The 23,557-nt window shown below is 40.5% G+C and overlaps 1 protein-coding gene across 2 annotated transcripts in view; it reads left to right on the top strand.

Moving 5' to 3' along the window:
- The first annotated feature begins 366 nt into the window (after positions 1-366).
- TAB2 (TGF-beta activated kinase 1 (MAP3K7) binding protein 2) overlaps positions 367-23,557 on the top strand; it is a 61,197-nt gene continuing 38,006 nt past the window's right edge. Inside the window, exon 1 of one of the 2 annotated variants that reach the window (XM_066178874.1) lies at positions 367-753. The gene's annotated coding sequence lies outside the window, so the exon portion shown is untranslated. Of the gene's footprint in view, positions 754-6,586; positions 6,624-23,557 lie in introns of those variants that run through there. The other variant, XM_066178875.1, reaches the window with a different exon arrangement.

The raw sequence follows: 23,557 nt of genomic DNA, 5'->3' as shown, positions 1-23,557 counted from the left end.
CTTCCCCAGCCCTTTCGGACCCTGCTCGCTTTCCAGGCGGGCAGCCCACCTACTCGCCACCGCCGCTTCCCCCTCTGACTCCGGGCCAGGCGGAGCAGTGGCGGCAAGGCAGGAAGGGGCCGCTGCGAGCTCCCGCTCATGCCGCTGTCCCGCCGCTATCCCGCCGGCGTCCCGGGAGCACCGAGGCGGCGGCCCCGCTCCCGCGCCGCCCTCAGGGCGGAGCCGGCGGAGGCACCGCCCGCGCGCCCCCCCCCGCCCGCTCCGGCGCCCATTGGCGCGCGGCGCATCCCCGTTAGCGCTCGCGGCGCGGTCTCGCGATGCTGGGGCCGCCGCCGCCATATTGTCGCTCTATTTTGATTCGGAGCGCAGCGAGCGCGGGGGGAGGGGGCCGGGAGCGGCGCGCGGCCCCAGCGGCGGCTCCGGCTGAGCGGGAGCGGCGCCGCCACAGCCACCGCACGCACAGCCTCACACAGCCCCAGCCCACCCCGCCCGCCGCCGCGGCAGCACGGACCCCCCTGCCCTCCTTCCTCATACTCCTCCTTCCTCCTCCGCCTCCTCCCCCCACGGAGCGGAACGGCGGCGGCGGGAGGCTGCGGAGCGGGTCGGGTCGGCGGGGTCCCCCCTGCCGGGCGGAGGCGGCGGCGGCGCTGGTGGCGGTAGCGGCGGCGGTAGTGGCGGCGGCTGCCGCCGTGGTGGTGGGGGAGGCGGCGGAGGAGGAGGAGGAGGAGGAGGAGAAGAAGAAGCGGCAGCAGGGTAAGGCTGACCCCGCCGAGGCGGGCCTGGTGGCGTCTCCCCGGGCCGGTTTCCTGGTCCCATCCCCGGGGAGAGGCGCGGGGGGCCGGCTGGGCCGGGGGACGCGGAGCTCCCGCGGCCGCTCAGCGCGCCCCGGGCTGTGCCCGGCTGAGGAGACAGGGAAGGCCTGTGCGCGGGGAGGGAGCAGCCCCGGCACCCCGCTCCTGCCGGCGTGCTGGGGCGGGGTGCGAGAGAAGGGACGGGAAGGGACGGGAAACCTTCGCGCAGCGGGGCGTTCGGCGAGAGATGGAAACTTCTTTTCCTTCGCGAGTCGCTGGAGCTCCCCCGGTGCGGGGAGGGATCGGGGGGCTGCGGCTGCCCGGGGAGGGGCGGGAGCTGCCAGCGGGCTCGCCTGGCTGCGGGAGGAGGGGGAGAGAGAGGGAGGGGCTGGCCCGGCGGCTGGCAGGTGACAGGTGTGAGGGCGCTGGGCGAGACTCCGCCATTTGAGGATGAGTACCCGAGTGTCTGAGGTGTGAGCTTTTGGTGCCCCGTGTCTTTGCGGGGGCTGTCTGGGCTCCATTCCATATATAGTATATTTGGGACGTTGGTTTCCATTATTCGAGTCAATTTAATTGTCGAGTAGAAATTCTTGAAATGGTTCTGATAAGAGGGGTTTTGCAGAGAGGAGGTGCGTACTGTTTCTTATTTTCTTCCCTTTTTCTGTTCTGTCCCTCTGAGGGACGTGGGATCGCTCTGCGGAGGTGTGTAGTACTCTGTCCCATTCATTGGAAAGCTCGTTTGAAAAGTGTGAATGCTCAGTCCTGTTAGATGTAGGCAAGGCCTTCAGGGCAGAAACCTGCTGTTCTTTGTGCTGTGACTGGTGGCTTGGCAAGGTTTTTTTTCAAGATATGTGGGTGTTTCTGTGTTAATGATGGTAAGCACGTACGTAAAAAAGGAATTCCAAAGGGATGCTTCTTAGCAAGGAGTGGGTTTCAGGTGTGGTTTTCTAGTCATAAGTTTAGGGTATCTGATACAGACTTGATAAAGCAGTTTCTGGAGTTCAGCTGTAGAACACCGATACTGGTGCTGTACTTTTCAATACTCTAACGTATGCCTTCTAAACATCAGCATAAGTCTTTCTCTTAGACTGTTCAAATTAGTTCATGTCATGATTTTACCCACCAAAACGGCACTCTTCATGCACTGCTTTGTAAGGAGGGCTAATGATGCTGTAGCAATAGCATTATATTCACAATTGGCCACAATTTGCTGAAATCAGGAATAATTTTCAGCTTAGCTATTGATTTACCAGATAATTAGGCTTTTGTGTTTCACATACATATTCCAATTATTTGTTCTTTACCCATACTGTTGTAATTGGGTTTTGTCAAACCCCAGAATTCTGATACCTGCTTTTGGCAAGAGGGAAGTTCCACTGACACATTAGGAGAGACATGTCATCAGCTTCAGTGAGTTCTGCTCTCCATTTTAAATGAAAATTTCAGTCAATTGTCACTGTGGTCCACACGTTAAACTTGGGTATTCTTAACTGTAGATTGTACCTTGGTTTGTGCTGCAGCAGAATAAACCCTCAGTTGAGTCTCAATTTCTTGTAAAAACTGAGAAGACCTGGTTGGTTTTTCTCATCTTGCTTCACAGGGGAGAGAGCCTGCAGAGGGGAAGAGGTAAGGAAGGTGACCGGGGAAGCCACTCAGTCTGGGTCATCCCAATTTTGTGTTTCAGAGATATTTGATAAAGCATCATCCCTGTCATTATGTGTGGGGGCAGTCCCATCTTGCCATGCTGTGCTATGCTGCCCTTGCTTATGCCAGCTTTTCAAGACTTTGTGAAATGCAGCAACCATTATCTTTCTCAATACAGGAGAAGTCAAATAGTTCTACTCTCTTCCTTTATATCTGCTGATAGAGTTCTTGAAAGTGGGCACCCTTCCTACGACAGTGTCATGGTAGAAACCTCTTTTCCAGCAGTGACAGAACGGAAGAAGACAGTGGTTTTCCTCACCATGGCATTGCTTTGAAGGCCAAGGTCTTGTGTTGCTTTGTAATGGTTTTTGGTGTTATAGGTAACTGGTATGTTTTTTTGAGTCTTTGTAGAATTAAACTTGTCATCTGTGGAAGAGATTATTCTCAACAAATTTTTTTTTTTTTTTTTTTTTTTTTTTTTTTTTTTTTTTTTTTGCTAGGCAGCTTAAAGAGCTATTGGCAAACTTTCTTTGTGAGAGTGCACTTTGAAACATAAAACTGTGTTACTGTTCATCCTGTTGCAAGTGCTGCCTCCTTATCATGATCTCCATGGTTGGAAACACTGGAAGAAATAAGTTGGTCAGACGTGACCTCAAGTTTCTGAAATGACTGTAAGTTTAGGACTGCGGGATCAGGCTGGTCTTTTGTGAACTGCTGCAAGCGGAATGCTGAACCCTGTTACTGTTGGTGCTTTTACAGAAAACAGAACAAAAATTCCAGTGATTCAGAACTGGATTTTTTTAAAAGCTGTATTCAAAACTCAAATATTTAAATGTTTGACATTAAAGGTAACTTTTTTACCGCAACTGTATACAGTGATTCAAGCTGGGTTTTTCTCACTTCATTGGTGTAGTGGGTTATCTCAATTGGGCAAGTGTGTGCTTTCTGTTTCAAGGAAGAGAAATGCTGCTGGATGCTCTAAGGCATCTTGAACCCTGCTTAGCAACCTGGTCTGGTTTGGATTCCACATATTTAAATATAACTGTGAAAGCAAGGAAGCTGTCAGATGTAGAATTGGATAATACTTTTTTTATAAACTATTCAATGCCATCAGGGTTTTTTCAGTATAATAGTTGTTTCAGTTTCAGCCTCTCTTGAGAATGCTTACCAAAAAATCACTGACCTAGTATTGGTGCTTTCCCTGACAGAAGTTTCTGTAGACCTTTATCCTAAATATAATAAAATTAGGGATTTATTTTTATTGAATTGATCAGCAAGTACAGCTCTCAGTCAAGAAATTACTGCAAACACTCTACAGACTTTTACTGAGTTTTCTGGTTTCTGTTATGCTCCTTTCGGCTGCTGTTCCTTAATTGGGAGTAATCGGATTATAGTGAAACCAAACGGAATAGCTTGACACAAGTGAAAAGATCTGTGGGATTTGTGTGTAGTATCCCATATTCTTGGAGCATAACTGTTGCTGAATGAATGGCACCACTTAAGATAGTCTTGTTGCCATAGGTGCAGTTAAGGTGTAGTTAAATTGTTATTATTTTTAGAATGTATTCGATTTTTTTTTTCTGGTTGCAAGAAGTCAAGCATAATTTGGCAATGTGCTAAATAAACTGGAAGTTAATACCTAGGCAGAGAATTTTACCAGAAAAATACTTTTTTGTTTGTTTGTTTGAAATATGCATTCTACTCTTAGAAAAATGCTCTGTGGAATCAATTTTTGTAGCAATACGCAAAATGTGTAGCTCTTTTCTATTCTGAGCACAGATGAAGATCAGATTTCGCTGTCTTTAGTGATGAGTGGTTTAAAACTCATTCAGATCCTGGTTGTACTATGAACAGAATTTAATTTTTCCATTATTTCAAAATCTGTGTTTCAGCATGGATTTAAGCCTGGTGCTCCCTTTAGTGTTTAAAAAGCATTAACTTAGGAATACTCCATGGCAGAAGAAAACTGTTGGTTGTATATATGAGCTTTTAAAAAAGATCACCCAAGCAACTAGGACTGTGCACCTATTAGTCATGATATTGGTAGGTTTGCTAGAATTTGCCAAAAATGGGACAAAGCCACTTTATATGCTCACTGCTTTGATGATTAACTTAAGGTAGATTTCCACTTAAATGCAAAGTGTCTTATGCTTGTTCCAAAATTAATCAAATCCAGGGCTATGTGGTGCTGGCTGCCTGGTCTCCTGGGGCTGCCAATGGAGAAGGCAGAATTCCACCTGCTTTTGCTCTCATTGAAAGCATGAATTCAAGGTACTTTTTTCTGCAAAACTGCCAATTTTCACAGAATTTGTAGAACCTTTCTTATCTGTGAGATTTCATGTCTTTTAAAATGTGCTTGAAAATGATCAGAGGGTGCAAATCGTTATTAAAAGGACAAACAAAACACATAAATGCAATTTCTTTAAGAAGCCTTAGTTAATTGGACATACTAGAAAATAAATTTTTGCAGTTTGGGAGTTCAAAGTCAGCTGTTCTCTTGTGGATAAAATGTTGAGATGCACCTATTTTCTGTGGGGTTTTTTTAAAGAAATAGTTGCTGGTTTTCTGTATTTGTGTAGTATATAAACTGTCTTTAATTTGCTTTTCTAAAGTCGCAAATATCAAAAGTATCATATTTCATTTAATCTTATGTTTCAGTAAATTTTGAGCTCATCAAAATTTCAGCAGAGAAATTAGCCAAGAGCCAATGTGTGAAAGATTTTAAATTGTAATAATGTTGAACAAATGTTAAGCTTGTTAAAGTTGATGGCTTCATTAAGATCATCTCTTAAGGGGAAAGTTTTGCATGAATTTAGCAGCTCCCTGTACTTAGCTGCCAGTTGTCTGGGGGGTAAGAAGGAGAAATGAAGTGTTTCACTCTCTTCTTCAGTCAGTAGTGAGAGGACAGGAGAGGTTAAGTATGCTGTGGCCGGTGTTTAGAGGAGAGTGGTAAGATAATCGGCATCTGGGATAGAGGTGGAATGTGACTAATTGGAACACAGGGGCATGGCTGAGGCTGAGAGAAAATCTGTGGGAAACTGTATTACTTTTGCTGTTTTTGGAACAGCACCCTGAGCAAAAATCACATTCAAATAGCTTCTTAAGAAGACGAAGACTGGAAAAAAAAAAACCCAGTAAAAACAACAACAACAAAAAAAAGATTTGGTGATATTGTTGCTTCCACTCATTTTCGAGCCTCTTGAGCTGTGCGTGCTCTTGTGTGTGTGTGGGGCTGATTCAGCAGGAGTGCCCAGACTGACACTGTGTGTGAGGCAGCACAGGGCAAGCATGTGCATGAGTGAGGGAGGAGTTACGTAAGTGCATAAGACATTCGTGTTTTTCTCAAAATACACCATCAAAACCATTGTTGTATTGTTACATCATGTATAGTTACAGTTTCTTTAGATAATGTGACTTATATGTTGGTTGCACGCTGGTCTATAATTCAGTCCTGTCTCTGTGGGCTGTTGCATGCAGTGTTCCATGTGATGTACTCCCAGGTCTAACTGATGGATTTGTGAAGGTGAGCCACAGTAGTATCAAATAGTTTCAGTAAGCCTGTAATTTTTATTTGCTTTTTAATATAGGTTTATTACAGACTAAAGATTTCATGGAGTTTTTTGAGTCATGAAATAAGTATTTGCCTGGTACACTTCTATTTTGTCTATAATGCCAGTAGAAATGGATAAGAAATCACTGGCAGATGGGAAATATTCTTTAACAGCAACCTTTTAATTTTATTTGCTGCAGCCTGTCTTTATTGTTGAAGAATATGCTTTCCTATTATCAGGTGTTTTCATAAGTGACTTGTAGAAAGATCAAGCATAAATATGTTTAGGGAGTAACTCTTAGAGGCTGCCAGAGCTGGGGCTTTAGAATGCATTTTTCAAAGGAACTTGCACTGTGTGTAAATATCTCTTGCCAGTCCATCTGTTTATCAGTGTGTTCTCAGAATGTCTTTTTTAACACAGTAAATGAGACAGGTTTAGTAAAGTAACTAAAAAAAAAATAGAATAAGTTTCAAAATGTAGCTATGCTATAGACCTTAGTTACTGATCTGATGCCTCAGAAGCTGTGAGTGACATGGACATTCAGATAAATCATCTCTTTTCTTGTAGCTGTTTGGGTTCTGGAAGTCGATTGCTGTTTTGTAAAGAAGGGTAGAAATGCAGAAGAGTCTTTCCATGTGTAAGTACTAAGCCTGATTTCCCCAGGTAGAAAAAAATTGTTTCACCTATATATGGGGGAAAAAAGGACACAAAGAAATATTTTAGTTGTACAGTGTGGTCTGTAATTGTATCTTTTGTCAATTCATGTTGTGTTTTAACTCTTGAGAACTTAAGTCTCCCCTCCCAGTGTCCGTGCTGTGCTACACATCTCTTTTTGCAGTACTCTCTGGTCTTTTTACAGCATTCGTAGTTTTTTTTCTGTTGGTTTTTTCTTTACTCCTTGAAAAATCTGTGCCATGCAGAATTTATCTCCTCCAATCACTTTACTGCCATCCTCTCATGTTTGTAGATGAGCTAGAAAAGAGGAAATCTGGTCATTCATATCCTCTCCATTTACCTTGCCTAGGGATACTGATCTATATTTATAGCTGAAGCATTAGTGCCCTCTTGTTTATACTTCACTTTGTCATTCTTTTTTGTTCTAATTTTTGTTGGATATTTTTCTTAAGAGACCCATTCAGCACTTGTCATTTCGTTCCCATTTTGTCTCTTCTTCAGATTATCATTGCAAAGTTTGCCCTTGCTTCATTTAGGCTTTCCTGAGAGAATGATAGAGAAAAATAAGGTCTTGAGTTCTGTACTTGGATTTCTTTCTGTTCATCCAGCTGGTTCAAACTGCAACTTTCCATTTGTTGAACAAGCATTTGTTTTTCACAGGAATGGTAGGTTATCTTCCTTAGAGCTTTCTTAAGTCTAACAGCCTTAACCCTAGAAACAGACAATCTCCAGGGGCTCAGCAGAAGTGTGCTTAAAAAGGCATTTTAGGTTGATAAGTACAAAGCAGTAAAAAATCTGGTGTCTTGTTCTCTTTTTTTTTTTTTAGGTACTACTCTTGTCTTTGGTAAATGGCGATAAGATTATTTTGTGTGCACAAAGTTGTGTATTTAAAACTGTCTTACTGTAATAACTGCCAATACGAGATTATTATATTGTGTTGACTAGAATTTAACCTGGAGTAGGCCCTTTGGTGCAAGGCAGTGTATAAATATTTATTAAATAAGTCAGTCCTAGAAGAGTTTGCCATCCCATGAATAATAAATTTGTTTACCTAGGTAAATACATTGGATTAGACTAAAACATTGAGCAAAGTATTTTTATCTTTCATTTATTAGGCCTGTTAGTTCTCTAGTAATTTTAAAATTGTTCCAGCCTTTAGAATTTAATTAAAACTGTCTTTGATAGCTGTAATTCATTTAGTGATGTTTTCACATGAGTTTTAATATCTGTCTGAGAAATTCCTGGAAGAGTTATGAAATTACTTGAGTTAGACCCTGACTAGCTTCTTGTATTCATTGGTAGCTGCTTGGGGTTGAGGTCGGCGTATCAATGCCGAGAGTTGAGGGTTGTCAGAGTGGGTCACATCTGTGACACACTAGGGGCTTCACTCAGAATGAGAACTTTTTATTTCTTTGGGAAATGAGTTGAATACAAGGAAAATTTAACCACAAGCAATTTCTTAAATAATGTATTTAAATTTGTTCTGTATCTGAGTTAAAATTTAGTATGACCATCTGTGTGAAAAGGTTGCTGAATGATCAGTTTTTGTGCCTCTCTGAGAAGCCCATTTTGATCTTTCTTTTCCCTGTGCAAAGTGCAACACTTTTTTTTGTTCCTCCTCCACATCAGCTGGGGAAGGAGAATAAAATTAATTGTGAGCAGCAGGTGAAAATGGTCATTTGGATTTTGGAAATTCCTGTTCTTTCCAGTCTTTTGGAAAGAGACTCTTTAGCAGGTGATGTGTTAAGCAGCAAGGTTCAGAGAAAATACCCATTATTTGTTTCTTCTTTTCCCCTACATGGGGCTGAAAACCCCTGTGGTTTCCAGACCAAAATGAAAATCCAGCGTCTGCCAGTAGTGCTTTCATACATATACTGTGGAGGGAAAGCATCAGTTTGCCAATGTGATATCTTCACTGTCCTGATGATATTGGTCTTGTCAAAGCTGGGGAAGGTACCAGCATGGCTGCATGATTTTGGGTGGATGGGAGTGTGTCATCCTTCCATAATGCAGAATGTGCACATGGAGATTGCTGGTGTAGTGCAGTTATGTGCACAGAATGGTGCTATTTTTCTGGAAGAGCTGCAATGTTGAGTGAGTAGTTTTGGTTTATTGATACAGAAATATGCCTTTGGTGCCATGAAAGGAATGCTTTTGCTATTTTGTCAGTATTCTGCAAGCATGAGTTACTCTTGAAGTAACATAACAAAATGGCTTTGAGATAGGAGCTTTAGAGCAAAAAATGGGAGAACACAGGTGTTCATGAGCATCAGGGGCCATTGATATTTTGCTGTGACTGAACAGGGAAGATTGCTTTCACTGACACGAGCAGCTGGTCCCTTGTTCTGGTCTCATCTGTCTGTGAGCCAGGGCAGTTTCTGTATGGGTGGTTAGAGAATGAACCAGATTGCTGTTTAACTTTGGTGATCTCATGGACTGAGACTAACCCTGGGTGCTGAGGAACTGCTGCATCAGGCTGGTAGCCTCCTGTAACTTCACCCTGAGGGGGTTGTTCTGTGCCACATCAGTGACAGGGCATGGGTTTCCATCCTTTCCTCTGAGTTCACTGAGGTGGTTTTAGTATCAGCCCATACATAGGTTTCTCTGCAAAACTGAGATATGTTAGAAAAACCAGAAGAATAGATCTATAGAAGAAATAAGAGTTAATTAAGCTGGTATTGTGGGTGATGAAAGCCACTTGTGAAACTGTAGGCTTGAGAGTGGTTCTGTGACAGAGAAGCAGGAAGACCAGTTCAAGGAGTCATCCCTAGGCACTGTGGCACTGCAGCTGTTCACAGAGTCACCAACTGAAATACTGAAATGGTGTAAATTAAAAGCCAGCCCTTCAAAAAGTAGAACTAACTTAATTAGTTGAACTTCACCACAGAACCCATGTATGTGGATTCTGCCACAGTGTAAAGTCTTCACTAGTGACCCACCTGGATGAAAGGCAATAACAGGAATTTTTCTCCTCTTATTTGGACATAATCAAGAAGTCTTAAATGCTTTCAACAGCTGTACTTTAATTAGCTGTAAGTGATGGTGCCTGCAAGAATCCTAGCAGTTTTCTCTTTGTCAATAAGGCAGAGTTTTTTCTAAGGTTTTCTGATGTTTAAATGCTGTAGTCCAGTTTTGCAGTCAGTAGGAAATTCAGGTCCCACTGAAACTTGTGGAAGTGTGGCTGATAGGTGAGTATAAGTGCAATGAGTTATGTAAACTATGGAGAGAGAGAAAGATTGAGAGATAAGGTGTAGCACTTGTTGACTCTCGAGGAAAAATGTGGTTAAAATAGGATAGCAAAACAGATGTTTTGTAATGATGTTTATGTTTCACCTGAGAACTACAAGGGAGCATTATTTGTGGCCTGGAGTTGGAGCCTTTTGTAACCTTTAATGGTTATAAGACAAAACTAACCTCTTAATATAATTTAATCTCTTAAATTATAATCTGCTATTCAAATATACGAATGAATACAAAGCTTCATGTAAAGATGAGTAAATGAAAACTAGTGTGTAGGTGTTCTCTTTCTTTCAGTTGCAGATTTTGAATGGACTTTGGAACTCAGCAGTAGTTACTAATCTGGCCTGCATGTTGAAAATCTAGGCTGGGAGATACCAACAACTTCTTCAAGCTGAAGCTTAGGCTATTATTTCTTCTTGTTTTCTTGGTTGTGTTTATTATATTGGTTTTGTTTGATCTCTTATGGGTTTTGGTTGCCAGTAGTTTTGCTGGGACAAGAGTGTATCTTAAAGTCAAAGACCCACCTAATGGAGTTAGCAGAGTTGATGGAGCCACAGGCTTCCTTCCTGTTGAAAGTGGCCAAAAGAACAGGCCAAAGTGAAGCTTATGTTTCTTCAGTGCAGAGCCAGGGGCAGCTCTCTGCGATGGTTTTTCCACTCCCCATCAGTGAGTGGGGAAATTCTTGCCAACGCAAATGAGATTGAGACCTGCAACTTGCCTCAACATAATATAGTTTATACTGAGAGGAAAACTTCATCTAGAAAAATATTCAGAGTTACACTAGCATGGGATCTTGTTAGTTTAAAAAAATTGTCTTCATATTTGAAGTTTTTAAGAGTCTTGGACAAAAGAGTATTTCAGCATTGTCTGTGTGACTTCAAGCTGCTGCCTGTTTGTGATAAGGGCAAGTCATCACCTTACACTGTCATATCAATGAATGCTGCAGAATGCCTGCAGTGACTGTGCAGACTGTCAGAATTCACTGGTCTCAAAAGCCCTTTCTCATTTTATGTCTTACTATTGCCACCTTCTCTGACTGTTGTATCTTTGTTTTCTGCTATATATGGATTGACTGGGATTTTAAATTGGTTTGGGAGACGCCTAGCAGTGCAGCTTTGTTTGCCTTGTGAACTTAAGAATTTATTGTCACTCCTTTATCATCCTTTCTGAACTTCTTGTGAGAATGAAACTATGTAATTGAAAGGAATAGTACTTAGTTTGCTGTTTATTTTGGGGGGGAAATGGTGGTGGTATCACAAAATTAAAGTATGAGGTATTTTTTTTATACCTTGGTTCTTGCCAGTTCCTTTGAAAAGTCCCCATCTGCATTTTTAAGTTACGCCTACCTGTAACCAATGGCTTATTATTTTTGCAGTACAAGCATTAGAAAATTTAGGATGAGTGAAAAATGGAATTCTTGTGAAATACAGAGCCAAATAGTTACGAATCCTTTGCTGCTTTATCTGTGTGACACTGTTCATTTTATCTTTCAAAAGTCGGTCTACTTCTATTAACAGGACTCTTATCTTAGTTGCAAATGCAAGAAATGTATTAGTATGTTAAAGCTGTGAAGGGCTATCCAGACTAACAGAGTTACTTTTTCACCATGCACTTGTTTATTATTAATTTTTATAAAATGGGTTCTCAGCTCTTTAGTTTCCTGAAAATACACAATATCTGACTGTATCTCTGGTTAGAAGACAGACATTGGGATTTAACAGTTCTTCTTAATTGTACGTACTTTTTCTTTTCTTAATCAAAGGCTTTCTAGCTGATATCAATATCCAGAAAATACATCCAGACAATATCCAGAAAATACCGTGGAAAGTCAAAATCCGTGTAGAAGTGGTTTTTTTCTGCACTTTTCTTCTGCTTCTCTGTCTACAGTTTACAGAGAAGGCCTGGAATAAGGATCACACAAGGACAAAATTTTAGTTCCAAGTCCTCTGGATTTTTTAATGTGAATTTTAGTCTTCTGTAAAACTTACTGCTGCTGTGGGACTCTCTTCTTCCCAAGAGATGTGACAAAGCGGAAGACCTTACAAGGCTAAAAGCTCTTTACTCGTCTGCTGCCACGAGGTGTCTTTTCTATTCTTTCTCATCCTTCCTGTTACTTTTCCTTGTCCTCCCTTTTCAGAGCAGGTTACTTAGTTAATTTTTTTCTTTGTGAGTAGCTAGTTTCTTGTTAGTATGTATCTGTTGTCAGGCCTCTTGTAAGGATTTTTGGTTTCAGAGTGGAAAAAAGTAGAGGTTATTTTGTAAAAGGGCTAGTGATCATCTTTTAAGGGTTCTAACAGCAGGAAACAATAGGTACTGAGAAGCTGTGGATGCTGGAGATACTGCAGTTCTTCCTGGCTTTCCTCTCCCATTGCCTTGTTAATCTCCTTCCCCCCCAGTCCTGTGTGGAATAAAAAGCAGAGAAAAGGATCAGTGCCATTAGTCCCTTACATACCAGCGAGTGCAGTGATTACATTTACCTTTCCTTAACAAAAGGATGGAGAACAACTAGCACTCTTGTCTTCCTGGAAGACAGTCCATAGGGAAACGTGGGAAACCTAGAAAAAAAAGAGAATTTTAAAAATAACATATTATCAGTTCCTTGATGCGAAATCTGTACCTTATTCTAGAAGAATGTAAGTATGGGAAGCTAACTGGGAGCTGGAGGAATAGCTGCTTAGATATCTGGTGCTTTTCTCTACTTGTGCATCAAGAAAAACAACAGTAAAACCAAGTTGTATGGGCACCACCATGAGTATGTCTATTTGACTCATGCCTATCAGTGTCTGTTACCTCATCTTGGTGTTGGTGGAAGGTTTTTTTCCCAGTTAATGGATGGATTTTTGTTTATTTTTGTCTACTACTACTGTGAATTTGGCAGAAAACAAGTGGAAACTAGAGGCTTCCTCCCAAATATTGCAGTGGTGATCTTGGGTTTGTCCTTATATGTGTTGGTTTGGGAACTAATAGAGAAAAAAGAGAAAACAACAACTAGTTTTCCATGAGCACACTTCACCCTTTCTTTCCCCCTTTTTCCTGGCAGCTGTCAGAAGTCCTCCACCATTACCCCAGGGATTTCTGCCAGGGCAGTTTCACAGGTGAAGATAACTGCAGATACAAAGTAAAGCTCTGTTAGCCTAAAACTATGGCAGCCCAGCTGCGAGTCTCTTCCTAATATGGACACCCTTTGTATCCAAGGGTCTCAATTGCCCTTTTAGAGGAGAGAATTGTCAGAAGAGGGGAGATCTGTGACCTTTTTTTTGCATATGGTACTGTGTTAAATAATGAAAGGTCTTTTCTTCCCTAACTCTTGGTGGGAGGTTCTCTCTTGGTGGTGTCCTACCAATCTTTCTGAAACTTCTCCACTGCCTTTCAGTTCAGGTGCTGTGTTTTGACAGAGTTGTTTCCAATTATAGCTGCTACCAATTGAAGGAAGTGGTTTGCTCTTATTTACCCTTTGTATTGCCTCTCTAGAACTTGTATGTTTCCTTCTTCCTCTTATCCTACATTGTTTCTTGTTTGTAACAGCTGCCAGAAGCAGCTTTGAGTGATCAGGCTAGTTTTTTAACTTTTTCAATGTTTATTCTAGTGCTAAGGTAATGTAAAAGCAGAAAAGTCTGATTTAGTGTTGAGTAGAGCCTTGATTGTCCTTAGGAAATGTTAAGGGTGTGATTTGTAAATCAGAGTGAGTTGGCTTTGCTTCTTTCCCTGTGTTCACCCTGGCATTCATCTGACTCAAGGCTAAACTAGCAGAAAATTGACACGACATTATTCCCTGTCCTGCTTTTGCTCCATGAACTGGCTTGCTGCAGAATCCAATGAGTGCCAGAAGTGGGCACTCACAGGAGGGGAGGGAGAGGGGGAATGCATGCCTGGGAACAGGGCAATTACAGTGGCAGTATTCAATTGTTTTGGAGCAGCATTTTAAGGAGTGGCTGAAATACTCGGCCTTACTGTCATTAAAATATTGTAAGTAAATGATATATTGGTAAACAAGTCAAGTCCTTGATTAAGATGAAAAAGGAATTTATTTTTTTTGCCAGTCTGGCTTCCAGTAAGTATTGGAAACGCTGGGTTTACCAGTGGCACCTCTCCCATCAATTAAAGAAATTGGTTTTTTTGTAAAGAATGGAAAAGAAAATACTGAGCCAGCCCAGAAGTAAAGGAAAGTATTCATTGAGCCCAGAAGTGTGTGTGAGACACAATCCTCCGTGCTCCTTGATCAGGAGAGAATACCATGGGAGTTGCTGGGAAATTAAATCTAATCTCAAGTTCATGAAGTAAACGGAGATGTTTCTCAAGGTGAGTCACACAGCATAAATGGGAAGGAAGAAGAAGTTGCCCTTTAGTTCATTATTTGGTTTATCATTAGGGAACAGGAGGGAAGTCAGAAGTTGAGACTTGGCTGCTTAGTTATTGAACTACTTATTCCCTGGCCCAGGTGCTTCAGAGCTTTCCTTCTGCTGGCATCTGTTTCTGTGGGAAGTGGGACCTCGGGGCTTTCTGAGCACTACCCGGGTGTCTGACAGTAGGAACACGTTTGACTCTTCCGTGACAGGTGATGTCATTATACTGTGAAAGGTGCAAATGTTTGCAAAATGATCGGTGTACTTCCAAAGTGTGGGTGGATATTCTTTGCCCGGTAGCCTCTTTCCACCTACCCAGCTCTATGGAGTGGAAGTTAACAAGAAGTGATTTCACCATTTTGGGGTGTGCAGGACAAGGTGTTAGTGGTCATGCCAGAGGAGAGTGAAAGAGTTGCATTTAATGCTTCCTTGAGGATTGTCCTACTGTCCCAGTTTCACATGTAATTGCAAAAGCTTTAAAGTGTGGCAAAATGAAATAAGGAGAGTTTATTTTGGATTAGAAGCCTAGCAAGAAAAATATTAAAGGAATTTTCTTTAATAATTGTAGTCATTTTCTCAGGAAAATGTGGGTGAAATGAAGTACAGCAATGTGCAAAACTGAAGATCTGTTCTATTCCATCAGCAAGTGTATCTTTTAATTGTATGTTGGGTTATTACTGTACCTTTGCGCTCAGTGTTCTCATCATCAAATGTATCTATTCATTGTACCTTTGAGCTCACTGTTTTCAAAAGATGACCCCTATGAATAAACTCCTGGGTGGAGATGTCCCCAAATCCTTAATATAACCAAAACTCTTCGCCTCTGCTAGAACAAATCTGCTTTATATTTCGTTCAAATAAGAGAAGCATATGACTGATTGTATTGGCCAATCATTTTCTCTGCAATCAAAATTTTTACCTTAGCAAAAAACATGATTTTCTTTCACTTCTGCCTTTCAGTTTGATAAAAATTTACACTGTGCCTTGTATACATTTTAGTGTACTGACTTTGTTTTCTGGATTGAAGTGTAGTTATGAGTATGTTGAAATGGTTATTATCTGTGATGAAACATTTGAATTGAAGTTGCTCTTGAGCAAAAAGCAGTATGGTCTGTGTGACTGGTGTAAAGACATACAATAGACCATTTGCTTTGAAAAGCTGAATAACCTAATTATCTGCCTGGATATTCTGAACAAACTGGTTTTTAATTAGGCTTAAATAATTCATTGAATCTCTTCATTGAATTTCTTCACTTTTTAAATGAGTGAAAGAATTGGTAGTTTCTTGACACCAGTATTTTAACTGTTTTTTTTTTTTTAAGGCACAGATGTTCATAAGGGAGAAGTTTTTTTATATCTTTCATTTTTCTTCAGCTGTTGGGATAGAGGTATTATAAGTATCTTTGCTCTGTTAAGGGAGTAGTATATAGCTTTCAGGTATATGGTTTTTACCTTTAATGTCATGCATAAAAAGGAGGCATTTGCTTTTATTTGAGCAGATAACGAGTGAGGAACAGGAGTCTGTGTGTGCATGAGGAAGTGTTATCTGATAATCTGTTCTGAATTTTTTATTCCTCTTTTCTTGGTTAGGATCATGTGTGCTTACTTTTTTCCTTGACAAAAAGAAGGGGTTTTCTAGTTTTTATTATCCCCTACGTGCAAAATGCATCACACAGCTTCATGTAGGTCGGAGTTTTCTCTTGGCAGCTTGGACTTGGAGAATGGAATTTCAGATGTTTGAAAGTTATTGGAATTAGACGGGAAGAGCCTGAGCTTTGAGTCTTATTATGTTAGTGTCTTATATTTTGAGGTAGGTAAAAGTTTTATCAGAGCAGCCAGTAAAACTTATCTTTCAAGAGCAGATGTAATTGCCAAGAACTGGATCAGTAAGTCATTGTAGGCAGGCATATGGACTTTTATATTGAGAATGTTGTCGTTTTATGCAATACTTGCTGGGATTTATATCAATATATTAAGTAAAGGAATTCAACAGAGTAGTCAAAGCGTGTTTCTAGTAGGCATTATTGGCTCATCTGTGCCTCTCCAAAGATCTGCAGTTTAAACTGGGTGTCTGCTATGTAAGATTTTTTTTTCTCATTTGTGTTTTTTTTTCTCAGGACCTTTCTCCTCCTTTCTTCATTTACCTGAGTTTTTTACAAGGGAATCTGCACTCTGCTCTTTCTATGCCTGTTTTAAACATTTTCTTCCAGCCTACAGTGCCAGACCTATTTCACACTACATCTTTACCTGGTTTGGTCTTGCTGACTGTGACAAGATTGCTCTTTAACAGATAAGAGATTAGATTAAAAGGGATATAAGGGTAATTAAAGTGTTGGTCTCTGAAAATATTTTTTTGTTCACTGCTAGGATGTGCATGAAGAAGCGACAGGAGTAAGTAGGAGAAGAAACACTCTGCCAACTCCAGTGGTTTTGCAATGAGCTGCATGGTGCTGCCCAGTACTGAAGTTCAGTCCAGTCAGCTTCATGCTGACTAAAGATAATTTAAAATTATATTTGTCATAAAGTTAAAAATGTAAAACTACCCAACTGAATGTTCGGTGTTCTGAAGGGTTCTCACAACTGAGTGAAGAAGTACCAGTTTAAGCTAATGCATCACCATGGCACCGTGGTGGAAGTTGTTCTCTTTATGAACTACCAGATACCTGTACAACTCAGTTACTTTGTTCATGCTTCATGCCCTTGTTCCCTTGTAACTTCAGGAGACTTAATTCAAATTTGAAGGGCTTTAGTGAACAGATGAATTGGTTTTCTGTTCTTTTACCAGACTGATATGTATTAGCACAATTGGTAACAATGGAGTAGTTTGTTTCAACTCCTTGGAGATTCATTGAAAGCTTGAAATTAAATATGTGTGATCTTTACTTTGTATTAATTCAGAACTTCAGACTATATTTTCATTGCAAAGGGATACAAGGCCAAGAATTCTAGAAGGTACCTCAAGTCAGCTAAGATTTTCAAAGGCCCAACTGGCATTAAATGTGTGTATGAAAATGGTGGACTTGAGGAACCAACTTTTTATGGTTTCTGTAAGCAATGTGATTAGTCTTGTTGATGATAACAGTAGGTGGGCTTTATTTATAACTATCAACATGCTAGTTGGCTTTGAGGGTTCAGCAGTCATTCTTCTTGTTCCTGTCACTGGAAATGATACAGTGCCAGACTAACAATTCCCTCCTGTTAACAGACAGAGTTTATCTTCCCCTACACGTGGGCTTGTGTTGGCATTTCTCAGGTACCTCTTAACCAGCTCCATTTACTACAGACAAATTCAGGCTGCCCCTTACCTGCCAGATAATCGCTTCCTGATCCCTTAGCAAATGGACTTCCCCTTTGCAAGTGTCCAGCGAGCAGAAGATCCAGAGAAGTTTTTTGTGGTAGAGAAAGGAGAGTCAAGCTCTTCCGGCAGGTGGCAGCAGCAACCTGTAGAGCCAGGCTGGCTTGGAGGTGTGAGGGTGCAGAAAAATGACTGGTAAATGATAAATAGATGAAGAAACTTCACTGAAGGTAACTTGCACAACAAGATGTGGTGCAGGACACTTGCCAGAAGAGCTCTGGAGTGGGGTATAGAAAGGAGCCCCATTGAGTGACAGCAGGCTGCTGTTGTTTGCTCAGCTACTTATTGTAGGATCTTCTGAAAAGGCGTGGATTAGTTTAGGCCCATCTGTGTTACCATAATGGTACAGTAAGATGTTTGTAAGACGTAAGTGCATTTTTAAATAAACAGTTTACTTTTTGTGCAAGATAAACAGGTAGTACTTGTGTTGGCTGATGTATTTGGTCATATCAAAATTCATGACACTATCGGAGTAATACAAGACCAGGTAAGGTTCTAGAGCAGTTACCTAAATGAAGTATGTTTGTGGGCTCCCACAGACTACAGTTTGACCATGATTTTATAGGAATTTATACTGTAGCAGTAGTGCAGTGCAACCTGACCCCTGAAGAGGTGTGTTCAGACCAGATGAGAAGCCAGACTACTCTCAAAACTTCAGTGTGGTGTTTCCTTCATGAAATGGGCTACTGTAGTTGTACCACAAGATGTTTGGAGTCATTTGGGCAAGGTCTGACCAATGCACTGCTTATCATTCTTTTGCGTCTCTTAATTGCTGAAGAAGTGCATGCTTCTGACTAGGTTTTATTTGAATAGGTTTGGAAGTGCACAACCTTAACTCCTGGGGGGGATAAGCAACAGAGCAAGTGGCAAAGGGCAGAAACTGATGTATAGGAAGTTCCACCTGAACATGAGGAAGAACTTTACTGTGAGGGTGACTGAACCCTGGAATGGATTGCCCAGAGAGGCTGTGGAGTCTCCTTCCTGGCGATACCAAGAACCATCTGGATGCAATCCTGTGCCCTGTGCTCTGGGATGATCCTGTCTGAGCCGGGAGGTTGGCCCAGGTGACCCCCTGTGGTCCCTTCCAACCTGACCCATTCTGTGCTAAGTTGTGTTCAGCTGAGAGGGGAATTCAGTCTTAAACTTAATTAAGCCTGTGTCGGTGTTTGACACTATAGTGGTTCTTGCTTGAGGTTTGTTTTTGGTTTTGTTAAAAAAAAAAATAAAATAAAAGTAGTCCAGAGTCAGCAGGCTTTCATATATTACTGTTACTGGTTTTCCATATTGTAGTATCTGTTGGGAGGTAAATAAAGAATCAAAATACTAAACAAGGCCTGTTCCTCATGACCTATCTCTGAAAAGTACCCTGCCCAGCCATGGCTGGAAAGAGTACAGTGTGTACTTGGCGTTTAAATTTCTTCCAAATCAGTATTATAAGGCTTATTCTTCAACTACAGTGTTTCCTATCAAAAATTCTGAACTGTACTTTGAATTGAATCTGATGATAAACATCTGAAGTTAACAGATGGAAAAAAGATGTATTCCTTATTCTCTAAGTTAATAGTGTTAAAAATGTCTCATGAATGCTTTGAAGCAAATGCATAGAAAGAAGTTACAAAAGCTGGATATAGCTGATATATTTTAAGTTTAAATATTTGGAATGATACATTTAATTTATTGACTTTTCTGATTCATATTCAGGACTTGCCTAAGTGTGAAGTATGTGTATGTGATTCAGATATAAAATAAAATAATAGAATGTTCCAGGAATTAGTGGTTTTTTCCTTTTAAGAAAAAGTAAAAGCATACTTTTTTCCAATATTAACTGCAATACTCTCAGAAATGGCGCTGTAACCAGCAGAAAGTAGCAGATTGTGTGCCAGGGATGCCTCTTTTGAATGTGGTCGAGACACGTGTGCCCCCCGTGTGTGTGGAGTGTGGCTCCATGCTGTGCTGACATGATGCAAAACAGCTTCTGTGAGGAAGCTTCATCCATGGAGGTGTAAACCTGAGTATTTGTATGCCAATAACTCCTACCCAAGAGAGAAAGTGCTTGTATCAACAGAGCCAACAAGGGTTTTCATCCTTCTTCATGGCTTTGTAGGCAACTTTTTGAATAAACTTGGAGTAAAGTAGATCACTAACAGAAAGTCTTATCCTATTGCTGCTGAAGCTTAAAATCTTACCAAGGAGCTCGCGTGTAGCCTTCACACACAGGATGGCCAATATTGTGAGATGAGTTGTGTGATTGTAGTCTTGTTACTGTATCAGAGCACAGAAATTTGCTTCCAAAGGTGCTGTAAACAGTTGTTACCATCATAGTCCATGGTTCATTTTGCCCTCCTTTTCCATTGCCTGGGATTTGTTAAGAGAACAAGTGCAGTTACATTTTGCCCCTTTGTAGGATAGAGATCCAGGATCAAGTTTTGTGTGTGAACTAGTGAAAGGAACAGCAAATGATAAGATACACTTCTTCCACAGACAGGAAGTTGTGGTGGCAGGGGGATGGGGGGTTCTGTTTTAAATGAGTTTCTAAGAGAATTTCTTGTAGTCCTTGCACAGAATTTCTTGCAAAGTAGGTGGAAACCTTTTTTTCCTCCTTTTTTAACATCCTTGTGAGGTAGTAGTTAGTATTCCCTTTTATTCTGCACTAGCTGGATAATGCACTTAATCAGGGAATGCCAAAACATTTAAGGACCAAGAGTAGTTTCATGAGCATTTCTTTCCATGTCAGCACTAGCATGGGCTGCCCTGACCTTAGCTTCTTATTCCTGCCTTGCCCCTCAGTTGTGCTAGTGTAACTAGTTAATGTGCCAGGTGGCTTTGCAGCAAAGCAGATTGTGGAATTTACCATCAGAAAAAATATTATTTTTAACCTGGATCGATTCCCTGCCTGGCCTCACTGCTCAGCTGCACAAACAGTTGTGCCAGCACAGCTGAGGAATGAGGACTGCTTAAGCTGGTACTGCAGTGGAAAAAGTGTTGTGAAACTATAGCTTAATCTGTGTATTCTAGGTACAGTTGTACTGTGCTGGCAAGATACTCTTCACATAGATACAGCTTTTATTAGCACAGTTTGGCTGTGGAAGGGAGAAAAGGATAATTATGGATTTTGCTCTGATATATTTATGTTGTCAAAATGTCTATAAAACCTGTCTTGACAGTTCTGTGTAAAATTTAGTATTCTTTACATAAACTGAACTACCATGGATCATTAGAAAATTGAAGAACAGTGAAATCAAGATATCCTCTGCTTTTTTATGCTGTCCACTTGGAATGTATGTAATGCTGAGATAGTTGCTTCCATCTTCAACCACATTGGTGTAGTTCATTCCTGCATTTCATTCAACCTTTATTTTAGAAGGTGAAAGCAACAAAAAGTCTTACAAGAAATGAAATTCACGGTTTTTTAGTAGATATTATAAGAAATTGGAAGATCTGAAGAGCATATTTAAGTTTTCAGAAGATAATATGCATTTTCTTTAGAATTCTTTCTTATGTAGCTGTGGGTCCCCTTGGGAAAGAAAGCATAAAAATGCTTTCATTCTTTGTCCTGAAACTTGGGCTCTCCTATTGCTTGTCAAATGTCCTGCACACTAAAATTCAATTCTTTAATTTATTTTTTGGTTGAATTTTTTTATAATTTTAGATGTCTGCTTCAGTTGTCAGTCTCACGTTAGAAATGCTTGTGAGGTAGTGGGAGGGGTGGGGAGAAGACAAGTATTTGCCTTTACTTGGACTAGTTAGTTAAAATTTTGTGATGCTTTGCTTTTAAATTTTGTAGTTCTGCATATTGGTACACTGTACATATTGGTACACTGTTGAATAATTGAGAGCTGATATGACGTTTCTTTGTATTCAGGTATCAATCTGCTAAGGTGGGCTTCCTTCAGTCATGTGTACCTAACAGTATATTTCTGGGATTTTTTAAAAAAATGCTGCAGTATTTCATGGCTTTTACTCTCTAAGTTGGCACATATCTAAGCTCTTGTGTGGTTGTAAAACAGTTTCATTTATTTCATTTGGTGTGGAGTCTTTGGAATGCATTCTGCCCAGTTCAGTTTCCAAATATCCATCTGGAATGGGCTTAAAGATGTGCACAATGAGAAGTCTTAGGTTTTGAAACAAACTAGTATTCTAGATGCTTTTGTTCAGCTTTGCTTATCATGTAATGGTAAAGTTGAACAATTCCAAATTAATTGAGAAATGAAAGGCAGTGTTACAGTAGAACTTTGTGCTTTGTGTATTCCTTTAAGAGTTCACCATCCCTATGGCAACAACTGCACAGAGCTTTTTCTAGTTACGCAAAGTTTAAGGTTTCATTAAAATGGTTGGGGGGAAAAAGCGGCTCCTAAACTTCTGCATTTTGTGGCTTGGAAAGGAAGCACAAATCTGTTCTTTGTCGACAGTTTTTTTGCTGACTGTTTGTAGCTTTCCTATGCGCTGAAGAGAAATTTTAATATAAGGGTGAGCTTACCGATCTGTGCAAGAGTGAAATGGTTACAGTCGCTGATATTTGAGAAAATTATGCAGTAGCTGGGAAGCCGTAAAGACAACTCATGCAGAATTTCCTCTGATGTTGGAAAAAGGAATATGAGCAATGCATTTCACTGTAATTAATAGTGGTTTCCTTTGCTGAATCTATAAGAAATATATTTCTAACATCCAGTGTTGTGTGTAATTGAATTTTCCTTATAGAATTTTAAGTTACAGGAAGAGCTGGTTTTTGTCTCTTATAAATTGAGATACTAGGAATACTTTTCTGAAAAGACAAGTCACATATATTGTGGAGTTCAAGTAATTAATTATTAGATTAGTGTTTGCTGTGAAACGTTATAGTGAGTAGAATATGTTTTATTCTTCCATTACACATACTACCTTCACTATTACTGCTGCATAGGAGCATTTAATAATTCCTCCTTCTAAATTCATCTGACTGAAATGAAGTGTTCACAGAAGATTTTATTGTTCTAGAATATGTTGGTTTGTTTCTGAAAGATACATGGCCTCTCAGGTTGGTGGTATTGGTGGCATTTAGAGCTCCTTTGACTGAGCTATCAATCCTGTTAGGATTCAGTGCTGATAAAAAGGGATTGATTTTACTGTAGCTGAAGCAATGAAGGAAGTGAAAATAGTTCAGGATGTATTTCAACATCGTGAAGTTAAATGGCTCTAGATTGATTAATTTATTTATTGTAACCTGTGTTGCTTTGTGACAAATGCAGTGCATTCTTTGGAAGACTGGAATCAGTATTGCATTCTAAATGTATCTTAACTCTCATTGATAAAACAGAGCACAGTATGGTGGTGTCTTGAAAATTTGTCCCAGTGTGATTTAGCTGGTTACTGTCACCCCTAAACTGCTGTGTCTGTCCTCTGTGCCTCCCAGTGAAAGGGTGGAGATGTCTTGCTCAGTGTCCTTAAAACTTAAAAAGTGTGGTAACACTGGGGGAGAGGCCTCCTCAGTGGTTCAGTCACTGAGGGAACTGCTTGTTTAAGATACACAAAGGAGTACCCTGCCAGTGTCAAAATGAGGATCCAACATTTCCAGTGGCAGATCACTGACATTTTTTACAGCTTGAACATAACTTTTAGGGTAAAATAGGGCAATTCAGGCTTTTGTTCTGAGGACTTCTTGTGTAATGACCAAAAGGGATTATATGTCAGTCTTGAGACTTATTAGTAGGCCCTCTGGAAGATCTGTAGGATAAGAGGAAGCCAGAGCATTTCAAATATTTTTAATCTTTTTATTTCCATATAAGGAATTAACTATACCACCTCATTTAAAATAACTGACCATTTATTTGCAACATGGTGGTAACTTGTGTTTTATGGGAAGTGTAGCAGTTTCCATTCCTTGTTGGTAAGAAGCAGCTTTTCAGGGCAGTGAGGGGAAAATGAAGTTCAGAAGTCCATCTGAAAACATTTGGTTTTGATTTCTATTTTTTCCTTAGTTCC

This window comes from Chamaea fasciata, unplaced genomic scaffold (genome assembly GCF_029207755.1).
Source record: "Chamaea fasciata isolate MVZ Bird 193981 ecotype frontalis unplaced genomic scaffold, bChaFas1.0.hap1 SCAF_3, whole genome shotgun sequence".
NCBI lineage: Eukaryota > Metazoa > Chordata > Aves > Passeriformes > Sylviidae > Chamaea > Chamaea fasciata.
This window is presented reverse-complemented; position numbering and strand designations above follow the sequence as displayed.